The sequence below is a fragment of the Ruditapes philippinarum genome, unplaced genomic scaffold (assembly GCF_026571515.1).
Source record: "Ruditapes philippinarum isolate M1 unplaced genomic scaffold, ASM2657151v2 ctg20168_1_1_1_1, whole genome shotgun sequence".
NCBI classification, from domain to species: domain Eukaryota; kingdom Metazoa; phylum Mollusca; class Bivalvia; order Venerida; family Veneridae; genus Ruditapes; species Ruditapes philippinarum.
Window position 1 is genome coordinate 23687 of NW_026859703.1, and position 17881 is coordinate 41567.

The window sequence follows — 17881 nt, forward strand, 5'->3', positions numbered from 1 at the left end:
AACCTGCTTTTCATTGAATTTATACTTATAAAGGCAAATCTGTTTTTGGTTTTGTAACATCTATCACCTTATTCATTACCAGCAAATTGTGTAAAATGTCTTTTTAAAACACTCAATTTCACCAAAATTACACAATCAATTTATTCAACAGGTCATAATGTGTACAGTTAATCAATACGTTTCAACAATACTTATCAGTTGGTCAAAAATGTTCCGTTACAAAATAAATAAATAAATGACTCAAGAATACTCGTAGCAGGGTATTATAACAGGATTTTTTTGTTCAAGACAAAAAAAAATGAAAAACGCAGTGGTATGCATAAATATCATTATTTTTCTTCATAACTCCCTCGATTAAAAATGTAAAAAGGACGATTGGTGGGAATTCCAATTTAAAAGGTAACTTTTTGTTGATTCTTGACGCATTGTATTACTTCCTAAAGAATCCAAATGATTCCAAGAATGGTATTAAAACAAGAAATAAAATTAAATTTTAAAATTTTCTTAATTTTTCAGTTTACGGGTCTTATACATGCACTTAATTGAATAGTTTCGTGTCGATATACTAGTAATGTTGTTTAATTTCAAAATGATACATTAAAACCTTTTGTTCTCAAAATTATCTAATAAAGCAATTTTTCTTAAATAAATATTTTCTAAAATATTACAAACTTCTTATTGACTTTATATGTGTCACAGGGTAAATAAATAAACAAACACTCCAGGTTCGTCAATTTCATTGTAATATGTACGAAGAAAAAAAAAGCTAAAAACATAAAAACATGATTATATACAAGTTAATTAAAATTACTACATAAAATACAACAATACGACAATTGACCGATGCAAAATAAGAATTATTTGAAGAAATGAATTAAATGAAAATAATCTTACCACAGAGTCCCAACAAAGAATGAAAAATAGTTTAATTTAAGAAAGTTCGCGGGGAATTTGGAAGAAAGAAATGTTAAAAACCAATGTAAAACTTTCGCTAAAATTCCTTTTCATACCCACGTACAAGCAAACGACTGAACATAAAAAATATTTCACAAATTTGCACGAGAAAACGAACATAGTTGAATTGTCTCGGACGTTTCCGTGATTTCCGCTAAATAATCGTACGTTTTTTACGGAACCATCCGCTACAATACATAAGCAGAGGATAAACAGACGCCACGGAGAAAAACTGAACAATCGACGCATGCGCGAACATTAATATATACTTTTCCCGCGTCTAAATTACAACAGTGCACGGCAAAATGAACAGATTAATGTAACAAATAAATTGACCCGTGACATATGGAAATGGTTCACTAAATTTTGGGGTGATTGATTGATAATTATTAGTACACCCACATAAGGGAAGTTTTGACTTTCTAAATTCTGAAATCTAGGACGTTTTTTGACAATGGAAATTTTTTTGCACAAAAGTAGAATAGCCTCAACTCCGGATTGCTTTTTGAATTTTTGTGTAAGTGTAGACTCAATGTCATTCAAGGTTATTGAGAATCCATTTTATAAATTTAGTACCGGAAACCAATTTCGCGTTTTAAGGCAAGATTTCGTATTGTTGCCTGTCAGCGATTGATTAAAAAAAAACAAGAAATTCTGTAAAAGTCATGGGACGTAACATGAATTTAATATGTAGATTATCGGATAAGTGAGAATGCTTACAATAAGGAAAAGAAACACTTCAGTTGAAAATATGAAAAAATAGAGTTTATCATATTATCAATACGGCTTGAACTAAATTAAAAGAAAACCAAAATACCGCCTGAACGCTTTTAAGAGAATATCTGTTTCCGAAACCAGTCTACTACGATACTTTTTGGTAGTTTTAATCACCTTGAGATCCGATTTGCGACGAATTGTGGGTAAAATACAAAACACCAACCGAAATAATTGTGTGTAGAGTTATCTGTTTTCTTGCTAAAATGGCTAAATGATCATATTTCCTGTTTTAGATATTATTGATGTTTTTAATTTTAGCACTTTTAATGTTTACATTTTCATGTTCGATGTAAAGTCTTTCCCCACTTGCAGAAGTGTGCCGAATTACGAAATTTTCATGACACCGGTTGAGGAGGCGCTTTTTTTTCGAACATCGTTTGATGTTCAATTTTAACTGTGTAAAATAACCATTTGAAATTCATAACTTTATTAGAAAGTAATAAGGCTAGAATTTGATATGGTATCATATTATAATGATAAGATTTATGTTGTGATGATACAGTAGACTGGAAGGCTAACAAACACAGACCTGACAGATAGCATTTTGTAACCTTGTTGTCATTCTCAACGTGACTTCCTCTATAGTCCTATAACATAAGACGTTTCCGTTAGTACTACTTAACTCCAAGTCTTGTCGACTTCTTCATAAGTTCCTTTAGCAAAATGCGCAGCGTTGTTTGAAAGCGCTATAATCCTACCAGTGGGGACCCAAATTCGCGTTCTCACCCTCCTAAATTCGGCGATGTTTGTTTTTCATCATCTCCAAGTGAGATTTCATAACAGAGGTGAAGGTCAATCATGTTTATGTCCGCCGGTCTATTTTTACAAACTCCAGTGAATTTTCTACTGCGCTAAAATATGAAGATAGGCTGGTAAACATTAAAAATTGTATATGACATGGAGAAAATGTGTGTGTTTTACCTGATGCAATTTCAAGTTAATCATCTATAACTTTCCTTATTTGATGATATTGTTTGCTTGAAATAATTTGACAGTCGCCGTTTTTTTTTATCTAATATTAAACTAACTATTTTTACTGCGTCTAGGTCAACATACTACGCGTCACAATCCGCAAAATAAGAAAATTTCTGCAACCAATCAGAATCACCGAATTTAGGTGACGTTTCCAGATCGTAGTAAGATTTTACATTCAGCCATATTTGTTTATATTGGCAACCGCTGAACGATTACAATTGTTAAGAAATGAAGCTTAAAGTAACTTTAAAAATATTTGTAGTAAAATTAATATTAAGTATAATTATAGATACTGTAGTTTATTGAAAAATGCCATTGACATTGTTCTGGTATATTCGGCCGAATTTAGGTTACACCGGGATATAAACCGTCGTAATTTACTACAAAAACAATATCTTGAGTCAAAAGATATGCAGACAGTAAACTTAAACATTTTTGCATCCACGTGGAGAAAAAAAATTAAATGACTCACCTTCGAATGTAAATAAATCCAATCAAAGATACAATTTAATTAACCACTTTCACCGCTATATACATTCGGCCATATAAACGCTGTATAGTCATGTGGGCGGGTTTTTTTGCTTAAAGGAACTTATGAAGAAGTCGATAAGACATTTGCAATGCTTCATCCACTGACTATCAATAATTGCAATTCATCCATGTTTTTTTACAGCATGCTTCTGAAATTTATTCAATTTATGCCCAAATATATTATTTAAACATACATTTTGACTGGTTTTTAATGTTTTTCTAGATGATGTGATGTTAATAGGCCGAACATTGAAAGAGAACCAGCTTGAGATAAGGCAGGATGAATTGGTGGATTGTTTATCTACAACCACAAAGGGAGGTGTTAATTCTCCGTGTGTACAGAGATGATATCGGGTAAAATTTTTATTTATTTCTTGACTACCTTAGCAATATTTGAAGCCATTTACATCATTTTTAAATTTATTGTAATCATAGTTAGGGGACTATTTCTTTTGGAAAATGTCTTGGAGATAAACTTGTATACCTATAAATGCCACAGTGCCTAACTGGTAGTACAAGTAATAGAAAGCAGCATCAAAACATGATTTGGTACGAGGGGGGCTTAGTCTTAAGGTACTTTTTTTAAATGCCCCAAATTATTGATGGTGAAATAAAATTTTTACCTAAAAATGATTCAGAAGTAAGAGAATTTTTTGATATTCATTGTAAAAATGCTGAAGAATAGAAATCATTTCAATTAAGGTACTTGAATGTGAATATGCATAAACTTTAAGTTATGATTTTCCCGATTGATATTTTACAGGAGAAATGCAGTGGATGCATTCCGTGTGAATGTTATACATGCGCGGCAACAAGTTAGGTCACCAGTAACAAACATTGCTAGAACTAGTTTTTTCCATATAAAAAGGTATGTTATTAGTGTACAGGTAAAGTTTAACCATATTTCTGCTGCAATTACCTATTGAGACAGTGATTTTCCTGCTTATATAACAGACTCCGATAAAAGGCCCCTTCCCAATTGAAATTTTCTTTAAAATCATGCAGTTTTCCCAAAAATATCAACCTACACCTGCTTTTTGACTTCCCAATTAGCAATTTTAGTGATAATTTTTCCCAATATTAAGAGGTTAAGGCCTCTTCCCAAGTAAATGCGAAATATCACTGTGAGAGTGTACAAGATTGATTAATCTTTACTTTGCTGTATCTGAAAGTGATTGATGTATATCTGCAGGATGTTGTTACATTTTGACTTATACATGTATGTAATCAGTGGCTTAAAATGTAAAGATGAAATATGATGGTTATGTTTTGAGACGGACTCACTAATTCAAGCATTTTCAGCTTTTGCAAGTGAAATCTCAAACATTTCTTTTGCTGAAAAAGCAAATATGGAAACAGAGTGAGCTATAACAGTGGCTGAGTAAACAACACTACACTGATTCACTGCTTCAAGAAAACTGGGCGTTATAACATTATACAATAATTATGTAAATGGCATTTAAACTGCTGAGAAAATGCATAATTGAAACAGTTGCATCATAAAGTAGAAGCACTAATGTTCACAAAATTGCTTTATCAGTTACAGGAATAGGGAAACAGGTTTCTTATTAATATTTTCAATTTTTCATTTTGGTAATAAGTGTACTTGATGTTAAACTAGTAAAATTGTTATTTTCTAATTTTTATCATCATATTCAAATATTTTACTTAATATAAAGATTAGCCCATTTTCTTTGATCGTATAAATCATTTATGATTTAGATGGTTTAAAAAATCATAGTTTATTTAATTCTATTTTAGGTCTAACATCTGGTTGGCCGCTGTCACAAAGCAGAATGTCAATGCTGCGATGGTGTTTGAGTTTTTACACAAGATGACTGATGTAATGGCCGCCTACTTTGGCAAGGTTACGGAAGAAAACATCAAGAACAACTTTGTCCTTATTTATGAAATACTAGATGGTAATACATTCTTTATTGTAGTATATGTTAAAAAACTAGTTCCGTATTATTGTTGATGTTAACAGTTTGTCACCTTAGTGCAGTAACAGGTTAACTCCTATTAAACTATATATATACTGTATTCCTAGAAATATTCGCGGATACAATATTTCGCGTTTTTCACAACGTCGGTATTTTCGCGGAGACAAACTTTCGCGGATATGTAGTAACCGCGAATTCCGCGAATGTTAAGTCGCTACGGCCTAAATTAAGGTTTTTGGAGGCTACGTTTTTGATGTATGACCTTGCCTGTTGGGTGCTTTTAACTATTTTTTTTTGACAAGTCGCGCCTAAAGCGCAACGTTACTCGATATATTTTCATCTATTGACTACTTTCATGTTTCCTTACCTTTTTCATTATGTGATTAAGTAAGATTTAGTTAGACCCGTTAGCTTTTATTCTCATTTGAATAATAACTGACGTCGATACATATTTTTTACACATTATCGGACCTCTAACATACGCTTTCATTATAACAACATAACGCTGTTTATCAATGTAGGCACTTGATCGCTATTGTACTTTTAACAAAGGTTTTACTTCCAAAGCAATAAAATCCAAGTCATTCAATGTTCACAAAATGTAAATGCGTTTGTCAACGCCGTGACTAACGGTCAATAAGTATGATAATTACTAATAATTGATATTTTCTTTTTCAGCGTGCAAACTAGTATCAATAACATACATAAATAGTTCTTTACATATTTCTATAGCATCTGTGTTTATATGTTTTTTTGTGTAAGTAGATGATAATAAATATGTTGCACTTTTTATGTTATATTTGGTTGAAGCTAGAAATGTTAGCGGATTTGTTATAAGTGACATATTCGCGGCTATAAAGATTCGCGGAATCATGCCTACCGCGAAAACCGCTAACTTAAAATGCGCAAAATCTTTTCTAGGAATACAGTAGTTAACCCGTTACTGCACTAAGGTGATGATTTAGTCTGCTGGTTGGAACTGAATTTATCAATGCCAACAGTGCAGACTTAGATCAGCTGGTCAGCTCTGTTAGCTATTCTCTCAATACATATTTTGAAATTTTTCTTTAAAAAAAAATTCATGGTTTTGTCAAGATCGAAAGATGGGCAATTCCACATAAAATATTAAAGTGGTAAGGGTTAATTTAAATTACACCAACCTTACAATGGTCATATGATGACTTTCTCCAGCTTAACTTGTGAAGGAATACTTAGGATTAGTAGTTTCATAAAGAGTCTGGGTCATTTCTTCTAGTAGAAGGTTATATCTGCTGGTAAGGAATGAAAAAAGAAATTACCCAAAAAGTAGCCAAGTTGTCCATGACATGTTTGGGAGAATTTACCCAGATTATTGGTCTTAATGAAATTCCTCCCACTGTTGGATGCCCTTCCATGAATTATTTCAGGCACAAGATTTCTTAAAACTTCTATATTGGACCATTCCATTTTCAATGTAGGTTGGTATCAAGATATGCATTTGAAGTATGTTGGTTAAAAGTATAGAAGTTTTTAACTTGTAAGGTGTCAAGCTTTTGAAGAATTATTTTCCACACTTACAGTTTTGTGTAAAGTAGTGTATTTTTTTATTCTTATTTTAGAAATTTTGGATTTTGGCTACCCACAAAATACAGATACAGGAATCTTAAAGACATTTATTACTCAACAAGGAGTGAAGACACAGGTAAAGTATCTGCAGTGTTTATTTATATTTGTGCAATTTATTTAGAATTGAAGCATATGTTCTCAGAAAATCAGAACTCTCTGTCTGTGATGTATATAGATTATATGAAAACATCACATTATCCAATGAAAAAAATGATGTTATAAACATGCACAGTATCATAGATTTTTATATACATCTAGTATATTCAAAATTACTTTTATGTTGAAAAAAAATATAAAATTCAACGCATGAATTCCGATATTACCAAAAAAGGAAGCCTAGTAGCCTATAACCTGTTGGCGGAGAATTTTATCCAGCTAATGGGTCATAAAGAAATTCCCTGTCAAATGCCTTTCTAATGGTAAATAGAAAATATGCTTTAGAGATCAGTTTTACACAAAAAGTGATCTAAAATGCAAAAATTAATGATTATGAATTTGTGTTTTTTCGGTGCAATTTTTGTTTAAATTATCTTTAATATTACATATTTGTATATCAGTCAAAGAACGAAACCAGTCAGATTACGTCTCAAGTCACCGGTCAGATCGGTTGGCGCCGGGAGGGCATCAAATACCGTAGAAACGAGCTTTTCCTCGATGTCCTGGAGTCGGTCCAACTCTACTAAATGTCACCGCAGGGTCAAGTTTTGTCTGCCCACGTCGCTGGATCGTATCATAATGAAAGAGTTACTTATCCGGCATGCCAGAATGTAAATTCGGCATAAATGACAAGGTGTTAATGGAAAGCAAGGGAGGCAAATCTGGCAAGATGATGGGCGTGGGTATGTGAAGAGCACTTCCGGGTCAGTCCTTATCTTTCCTACCTCCTTTTCTACCAGTGAAAATGTCTTGATAGTTGTTTTTTAAATTTGCAAATCTCTAGTTAGATTTTAACAAATAACTTTCAAACATAGTTATATTTCCTTTATTGATTATTTTTATTTTAATTCCAGTTTTGGTGGAACTGATAGTAATATATATTTTTTGTTTCAAGATTATTTCTGAAAACAAGTAAAGTTAGATAATGCTCTATGAACCATTATTTTAAAATTATGATTTACCTCCCTTTGATAAGTAAGGTAATTTTAGACAAAAATAGTTTGGATAAATATATGTCAACTGTTTTCTTTAATTTTGATATACTATCAAGATATTTGGATTGCTTTGTTACTTGGATTGTTTGATAAAAGCAGGCTTTCTACTGGTCCCTACTTTTCCTACTTTTCCTACTTTTTCCTACTTTTTTCTTTTGATCCCTACTTTGCCCTACTTTTTTCTGAAATAGCCCTATTATCCCTACTTTTTCATTTTGAAATGAAATGAAAAAAAGAAGATATTTAAAATGGTATTTCAGTTGTATTTCAGTTGCAATTGATTAATAGTTCAGGTGTGTGTTAGTGTCTCCTTGTGATGTCCACCCTTGAAAGACTCATGGTCAGAGCTACATTACTGGTACTGGTACTGCAGTATGTACTGCAGCGATTTTGCAAGTACTGGTACTGATACTGAATTACTCTTACAAAATTTTGCTACTACTCAGGTACTGGTACTGCATTACTGTCTTAAAAAAGTGGTACTGCTACTGCATTACTAGGCAGTATTTTTGGTTTTGATAAAAATGTCATTATTTTTACACATAAATAATAAAGCTGTAAATTCCACGTATTATTTTATTTTTGTGAAAAAGTAAGTTATCAAATCTATAAATAATTTGCTGCAATATTCCTTCAAATGTTAACATAGTATTCATCATAAAAAAGCACCAAAGACTTAAAGTAAAATTAAATTGAGATAAACAGAGTCAATAACTATTTACTGGTAAAATATCCTTATTGCAATCTTATTACTTTGTATTTACTAGTAAAAAAAGAGCAAAATAAACACTAATAAATTACTTCTATTCTAAATAATCATATTTCAAGTGATATTGTTAGCACCATAATAAGGTTATTTACTTTGGTATAAATTGAACAGAGGTGTGAAGGTGTAAAAGGCAACAAAAAGACTGGTGGGTTTAAAATGTAAGATTATTGCATTGTATTACAGTTGACTGCGGTTACAAAACAATAACATATGACATGAATATATGATGATTATTGTTTGCAAAAAGTAGGTTCGTTCATTTAAGTTGTAAAAATGCAATGTCAACTTTAAAGTAAATGATTTTATTTCTTTGTGGAATAATGTTTGCAATTATTTTGAATGACACTGTGTATTTATTCAAACTTTGATGAATATATAAAAGTATTAGTACTGGTACTTAATTACTTCCCCCAAAAAAGTTACTGGTACTGCAGTACCAAGCTAAAATCAAGTACTAGTACTGGAAATGGTACTGCAAAAACTTGGCAAGTACTGGAACTGGTACTTAAGTACTACAGCCTTAGTACTTGATGCAGCTCTGCTCATGGTGCCTTGGCAAAACATTCAGCAACATTCTGCCTATGAGGTGCATGTCTTTCAAGCATGGACTGAACTGAAGATACACACAGCCTGATGTGGTCTTGGTGATGGTATGTTTTGCTAATTCTTAACTAAAACGGTAAGAAATTCCTACTTTATCCCTAGTTTTTAACATCAGAAATCCCTACTTTGCCCTACTTTTTGGTAAAAAAATGCCCTACTTTTTCCCTAGTTTTTTTGGTAGAGGCAGTAGAAAGCCTGTAAAAGCAGTGCCATTACGAAAAAAGTTTTGCTTAAATCATTATTATTGAATAAAATTGTTGGTAGCTCAATTTTAGTAATTTGATATTAAAGTCCCTTAATCTTTAAATGGACTGTTCCACATTAAAAGATGGGCAAATCCATTCCAGAAATGCAACAGGTTAAGGGTAAAAGTGCAAGATGAGACATGTAATGTTTGCATAAAATTAGATCAATCTGAATAAAGGGAGAGAACTCCTCATCTTAAAAGTATCTATTATTATAGATTCTGCAGAGTTGTCTTTTCAGCATTATTTTTGTTTTGGCTGACTAAAAAAAGACAGTACAATTTTGCTTTCTTTCTAACTAATTAATGTAATTAATGGTTATGTCTTTTGTCAAACTCTCCAAGATATTAGTAATCATTTACCTAGCTATTCAGAAGCTTTATTAAATTATTATATGTACTACTAAAATAGTTCCTAGTTCTATTTCAAAATTGTAGCAGGTAAGAATAAACTGTTCAGCTACATGTCAGTGGCTTGTTGCAAAGCTATTGTTATGATATATAAAAATGGAGAAGAAACAATAGTTCTGTGACAAACTGTAGATTTGTAGCTCTTTTAGAATACTTTTATTCGTGTTCTATATCAATTATATATATCTATGAGGCCAAAAATAAAAAAGTTCTGATTACGTTCTTCCCTGCTTACTTTGTTTTCTAACTGTTGACCTCAGACATTTTTTTTGGCCTTTTTTTTTTTAAATCATTTCTTAACAATATAAAATCATTTCTTTACAATATATATATATATAAATGAAATCAAAGTTAAAAATCTTAAAAATGGAAAGTTTCCTAACTTAAAAAAGTTTAAGTTATAGGATGCTGGCTTAATACGGGAAACAGAACATTTTTTTATTTGGCCTAATCATTATTGACCTATGATTGACCTTTGTTCTATCATTTTACTCATGTTCAACTTCCACTCATCTCAACATGCATGTTAAACTGAAACAGTCTGTAAATAACAAAAATGAGCCGCATCACGACAAAACCAACATAGTGCGTTTGTGACCAGAATGGATCCAGCCTGCGCATCCGCGCAGTCTGATCAGGATCCATGCTGTTCGCTGTCAGTTTCTCCACTTGTAATAGAGTTGGTAAGCGAATGGCATGGATCCTGATCAGACTGCACGGATGCGCAGGCTTGTCTGGATCCATGCTGGTAGCAAACGCACTATTTTGGTTTTGTCGTGACGCATCTCAAAAAAAATTTTGTTTATTTGGCAGTGTACCACGTTTTTACAAAGTTATTTATATTGATATTTATTGATACATATATTTGTTATTTGCTATCATTTTGAAACATGGGTTATATGCAATTCATTAGAATATTGGATTTAAATCATTTGTACTTAAACTGATGTGGGTTTTAAGTTTCATTATGAACTTCAAATTTTTGAAGTTTCACTTTGAAATTCAAATTTCTTTTTTAATATGACAACAATATCCCAATTCCAGCTAGCATCTAGAAAGTGGATTCTTGTAATTGGGTACCTTCTTGTGCTAGATGTTTCCAAAGGCAAACAATTTTGAAAGAGATATAGAATGTTATCTGTGAAATTTTACAGTCTGATGTTATTAATTGTCCTTAAAGCTTTTTCCTCCTCATTTTCCTATCCAATATGTATAATCACTGTGAATCTAAAATTATGTTCATGTCATGTGACATGTTCTTAATGCTTAAGACCAGTTACCTCCCTTGTACTGGTAAATAGGTCTAGGTTAACTTGCATATCTGCAGGCTGTAAACCTTTCTACTGTTTGCTTTAGAGCTACAATAACTTAAATATTGAAAAATTAATAATATCTTTGAAGTGTATAAAGCTATATGCATCTGCTGCAAAAAATTGTTGTTTGAATTTTTAAAAAGTATAATTCCAAAATGCTTGTATTAAATGAATATTGTAGTAAATTGCCTAAATAGTGAATGGTGCATGCACAAAATCATTTCTAATCTGATAAAACCCTACTTTAAAACAACAGGATAATAGTTTGTTCCGGGACATTTTATTCTGTTTTCATAAAATATTCATTTGCATTTTATAACAGAGAACATCTCATGTTACAACTTTTTTGAGATTGATCATTGGATTATTGAGGCAATATGATTTTATTGTTCATATATTTTATGATTTCATAAGATACAGCTTTATATGTTTACTGCATAGTCTACTGGCACTAATTAATTATAAAATAAAATACAAATGTATATGTATTACCTATATGACCAGTGCAGGCTTATTTATGCAGATTGATCATGGTCTGCACTCTATAGCTATTCAGTCAGTACTTATTTTTGCAATTTTCCTCAGTATTATAAATTTTTTGTCCAGATTGAAAGATGGACAAATTCATTTAAGTTATTTACAAGATAATGGCTAAATAGTCCATTAATATATTCAAAACATGTGATGTCCAGGCAGTGTTTTTTTTTCTTTATATAACTGCTACCCTAAAACGGTTACTGTTCCCAATAGAAAAATGGACATTTAAAATTCCCCAATTTCCAATGTTTAAATTCCAGGAAAATGGCTGTTCAAAATTTCCACAAGGCCAAAAGATTTCTGTGAAATCATTAAATCCAAACATATTCATATAAATCATCACTCAATAGTTCTATCTGGACAGTGGAAGCTGTTAGCTATCTTTATTCATGATGTCTATTTTATTTGTGGCTGAAAAAATGCATAAAAAAAATTCCCAATTTAAGTCAAAAATAACGCATTTTTTCCCAATCAGTCTGGGTACCGGCACCATTCCCAAAGTATGAGAGAAAAAACACTGGTCCAGTTATGCAAAAATTTAGTTTAAGGTTAAATCAAAAGTTAAGCATAACACTGTGTTAATTTAACTTAACACTAAGATAGTATACTAATGATGTTGATTTATGGATATGTCTCATAAAAGATAAAGAAAAACCAAAACCATTTTCAGTTTAATTATTTAAACTGAATGTTTTTATACATATAGTTGTTATCATAATCATTAAGGGAATGTATGGAATCAGTAAACAAAACCAACATAATGGGTTTGCGACCAGCATGGATCCAGACCAGCCTGCGCATCCGAGCAGTCTGATCAGGATCCATGCTGTTCGCTTACAAACCCTATTACAAGTAGAGAAACTGATAGCGAACAGTACGGATCTTGATCAGACTGCGCGGATGGATCCATGCTGGTCGCAAACGCACTATTTGGTTTTGTCATGACGCAGCTCATATGTGGATTCATTAAATAACTCTTATTTTTCTTAGCTTTTGCTTGGCTGCTTTCAAGCTTGCATCACTAAAAGTTCTTTTATGATTCTATGAAAATATAAAATATTTTATGAATTGGAGTAATATTCACATAATCTTTTAAGGCATGCAGTTTTAAAATTCTTTCTGTTAGCATGTTTAAGAGTTGGGAAAATGTCACATTTATAATTTGTTTATTGTATCTAAAAGTTAACCATTTGCTAAAAATGGCTTTAACATCTTTTGACCTATATCAAAGTATTTCAAGCTAGGCAAAGTTTTTATTAATGTTATGTCTTTAATCTGTACTTGGAAATGTGGTGCTTCATTTTAGGTTACTTTTGAATATATTTTTTACCAAATGTTGTGTGGTTTTAAATAGATGGTCTATGAGAATCTCATATAAATTATCCTGGAGTATTTTTTAGAATGCTTTTGGATTCTGTTTGGTCACAAAGAGTAAGAAAATTTTCACCAGAAACTTGAAAAAAAGTTATTTAAACATGAATGCTTCAGTAATAGATTGAAGTCAGTTAAAGCATACTTAACCATTTGCTTCTAAGTGATATTAACAAACTATAGTGGAGTTATTTAACATAATTCCAATTTCATTGTCATTTATTTTCATTTTAGTCATTTCAAAATTAGTTTTTTCAACATATTTTCTGCTTAAACTAGAAATTTCATCATATTTTATGATTACATTAGAACTTTCATCATATTTTCAGCTTAAGTTTGAATTTTCATCATTTTTTTAGCTTAACTTGGTGCATTTATCATATTTTCAGCTAAAATTATGAGTTTCATTATTTTCGGTGTTGTCTTTGTTTTTGTACCAGTAATTATTATTATATTGTTTTGTTACTTGATCATTATAGTCTGTTTCTATATATACAGGACATCATCATCTGGAAAAACATCTATTGCTATTGATGACTGTCAGTTCCACCAGTGTGTCAAATTGAGCAAGTTTGAAACAGAGCATAGCATCAGTTTTATTCCACCAGATGGCGAATTTGAATTGATGAGGTTAGTGTGAGAAATCTGAAACAGAGTATATTATCAGGTTTCAGAACTTTAGATTAAGGAAGAGCTAGTTGCTATACTAGTGTATGTTGACCTGGTCAAGGGTTATGTTTATAAATGTCTGAGAGTACTTGTTGGATTTACTAAAATATTACTTTAAATTTTTATAACTTTGTGTCCTTAATGTTGCTACTTGTTGTCCTTGTGTGCCTCAAAATCAAAATCAAAAACCAGTAGAATATGTTGACCACTTCAATTCATGAGTCAATGCAAAGATCATTACTTGTAACTTGATTTTATAGCATCCTTTAAAAGGCCCCTATGAAGCTTTGCTTAAATATATTCCATTTAACTGTTAATTTAATAGAAATATCTTTAAAGTACTGACTTCATGTTATGAGTTATTATATTAATCTGGGGAAACCATGTGATGAATTAAGGTCGATGACTTCAAACCACTTGTCCCTCACTGTCGTGGGTTGGAATCTTGACAGGTTCTTTGGATTCTTTTATGTGTGGAAGCTGTCTACCTAGGTTATGAAAAATTGAAGGTTCTACGCAGGTGCTTTCTACTCACGTGTTTGTTTATGCCTCAAATAATGCACAGAAGGGCACCTGAGGTCTTCCTTCTCTAGTTAAGCTGGAATGTCACCATGTAACCTAAACTGTGTTGATGCGACATAAAACCCAACTAAACAAAAAACCTGATTAATCCTTTTCATTCTTAGTTTTTGGCATGTCTTATGTTAGGTGAAGTTAATTTGGTATATATCCACTGATAATAACTAGACTTGGACATCACTGCATCAGTCTAGAGCTAGGACAGCCTGCACATCCATGCTCCTCCATTAAGTTTTTTGCTTGCAAATTGGTATCTTAAAACCACTGAAGGGAATGGGTTGAAACTTCAGATACTTATTTGATAGCATAATAGGAGGTCACTTTTTAGGATCCATAACTAACATAAATTTTGATAGAATTATGACTTTTTTGAAATAAAAAAATTCTACATTATCCAGGCTTCTTGTTTTACAATCATGCACAGAGAATGGTCAAGCAAGCTGCCTTAGTAACAGCTCTTGTTCTAAATATTAATCTTTAACATAAATATAAAAGTAGAATTCTTCGTGATGAAATACTTGTCTCTAGAATTGATATATATTATGCAAGCTGTGATTTATTTATCAGGTATAGGACAACCAAGGACATTAGTCTGCCATTTAGAATTATTCCCCTTGTACGAGAGGTGGGCAGACAGAAGATGGAGGTCAAGGTCGTAGTAAAGTCAAACTTCAAACCATCTCTTCTTGCACAGAAAGTAGAGGTAAGATAAATGATAATTAATGTCAGTAAAAATAATCAAGGGTATGCAGGGCTCTAGGCAAGAAGTGTATATGAGTAAATTACATGTTCGCATGAAAATCACAAATTACGTATACAGATAGAATTTCAAGCGTGGAAAAACGCACAAGAAATTATGATTACACAATGAAAAACATTTCTTCCGCATATCCAAAACTTTAACTTATTGATGATCGCAAATGTGTGAATAAGTTTTGTTGCGTTTCCCTTATTTTCGCTCTTTCAAAAGATCAAAGTGAAATCAATTTTGCCAGAAATATTCTATCCAAAACAGCAGAGACTTGTAAATATATCTCTTTGCAAAGGGGGATTTATTACTTGCCCATTTCTGGGGCTGTAAGCAGTAGGCAATGAACACAGTTGTCAGCACCACTTGAGCTTACAAAGAATACTTTTGACTATCATCATTTAGATTAGTTTCAACATTTTGTCATTACATCATAAATTTCTTGGTTGGAGAAACACCCCCCTGTATCTCTGTTAAAATATTGTATCATTTAATAAAAATTAATAAAAAATTTATACATATTATGTTGATTTCAGGTCCGAATCCCAACTCCATTGAACACAAGTGGTGTACAGGTGATATGTATGAAAGGCAAAGCTAAATACAAGGCTAGTGAAAATGCCATTGTCTGGAAGTAAGTATTTTGCTGATATATTATCAAATATATGAGCTCTGGGGAGAATTTCTAATTTCTGCCATTTTTATTCAGCTAGGCTAGTTATCTCATCCATGCAGTGTGGCAGAGGCTCTTTATTGTTAAAAAGCTCAATTTTTTGTATTTTGATCCTGAAATTCTTAACACTGTAAATGAATAGTTTGAAGTTCAAAGATGGGCAAATCCATTACAAATACTTAGTAGGTTTATCAATGGTGTCTCAGTTTATGATTATGAGATGTAAAATACACATACCCCCCCCCCATGAGTAAGTAGTTTCAAGTTTCAAGCTTGGATCAAATAAAATATCAACCACCAGGGAAAAAAAAAATTCAGATGAATGTATTCATTTCTGAGGGTAAATGTGCTTAAACTTGTACTTTAAAATGAATGTTAAGTACATAATACATAATACTTTAATGATATAATTACCTGTTTTATTTTCTATAAATAATTTCTTCATCTTACTACTTGAAATAAAGCCACCAGTGAAAAGATGATGAAATATTGTTTATATTTGTTAACAACTAGTAAAGGCAAGAAATTATTATGCCAGCACTAGTTTTTTTAAAGTTCAATGTCGGCATTTCTTGGAAGCTATCAATCAGCACTAATTGGTAGCTGTTAAGTACATGGTTGTCTGGAATTTCGTGGGTGGGTGTGAATTCCGGGTAATTCCCATCCGAGCAGTCTGATCAGGATCCATGCTGTTCGCTTACCAACCTTATTACAAGTAGAGAAACTGATAGCTAACAGCATGGATCCTGATCAGACTGATGCGCAGGCTGGTCTGGATCCATGCTGGTCCTAAACCCATTATGTTGGTTTTGTCGTGACACGGCTCAAATCTTGTTTATTGTATATAAGCATCTATTAAATAAAGAATGCACACAAAGATGTTATTTTATAATGCAAACAATTAAAATAAATGGATGATGTGAATTTCATATAATTCATTAGTTATCAGTCTTTTAAACACTTTGCTTTCCCCCATAGCATTATGTAGCACAAATGTAGCTTTTAAGTCATTCTAACATTTCTGGGTTTTGTTTGTATAAAAGTTTGAAAAAACTTTCTCAATTGCATTGACGATAGCATTTTTCATTGGATTAAACTCCCTACAGTGTTGTAGCAGTACCTCTAGACGCTTGCAGAAATCATGATCACAAAGTAGAAAAAATATCATATTTTTCCGCCGATTCTTACATTTTTCATTCATTATCGTATCTAAATTGGTTTTGAAGAGATGAATTAAATGTTTTAAAGTGCATTTCAGCGGGATAAAATGCAAGGTTTTAGCATTTAATCATTCAAGCTCCTGGTCAGGTATATACCGGAATATAGTATTTAGTTTGCAGGCTCCAAAACAACATTAGTCTTACAGGGTCTTTATACTTCATTTCTACATGAAATGTACTGAAATGGTATGATTTATGTTTGTTGTTATGTTGTTTTTAGGATCAAGAGAATGGGTGGGATGAAGGAATGCCAGCTTGTGCAAGTAGATCGAGTTACTTTAAGACCAAGTAAAAAAATGAAGGCCACCTATATCTATAACTTTTGAGTAAAAAAAATAAGCACCAAATCAGCCCGTTGATAATTAATGGATATCATTCTATTTTTGGTCAATTTCAGTCTTTTTAGTCTTCACTAAAAAGCTTTAATTTTCATAGAACGAATAACAGCAATTTTATAATACTGCAGGTTTTAACATCGCTTTTCATTGGAAATCGTGAGGTTTAAACATTTTTTTATAATTTACACGACTACTCAAAATTTTAAAGAATCTCACTGTTTTTCTCTAAATAAGGGAAGTTTGCAGTATTATAATTTGTTATAGATAATACTAAAGGTTAAATTTTTATAAATCATTCCTGACACTTATATCCGGTTATAAATGGTTATTTTTCAAAATAGTTTATATGGACCATATAACCTGTCAAAAATCTTATAACAATACTTCAAGTAATCATTTTTCTTAAATATATCCGAGGAAGGCGTCTTAAAAGGCCTAAACCGGTAATCCTAGAATAAACAGTTATAAAA

General features: G+C 31.7%; 1 pseudogene; it reads left to right on the top strand.

The window, feature by feature from the left end:
- The first annotated feature begins 3521 nt into the window (after nucleotides 1-3521).
- On the top strand, nucleotides 3522-17403 carry LOC132757569 (AP-2 complex subunit mu-like; annotated as a pseudogene).
- The last annotated feature ends 478 nt before the right edge of the window (nucleotides 17404-17881 follow it).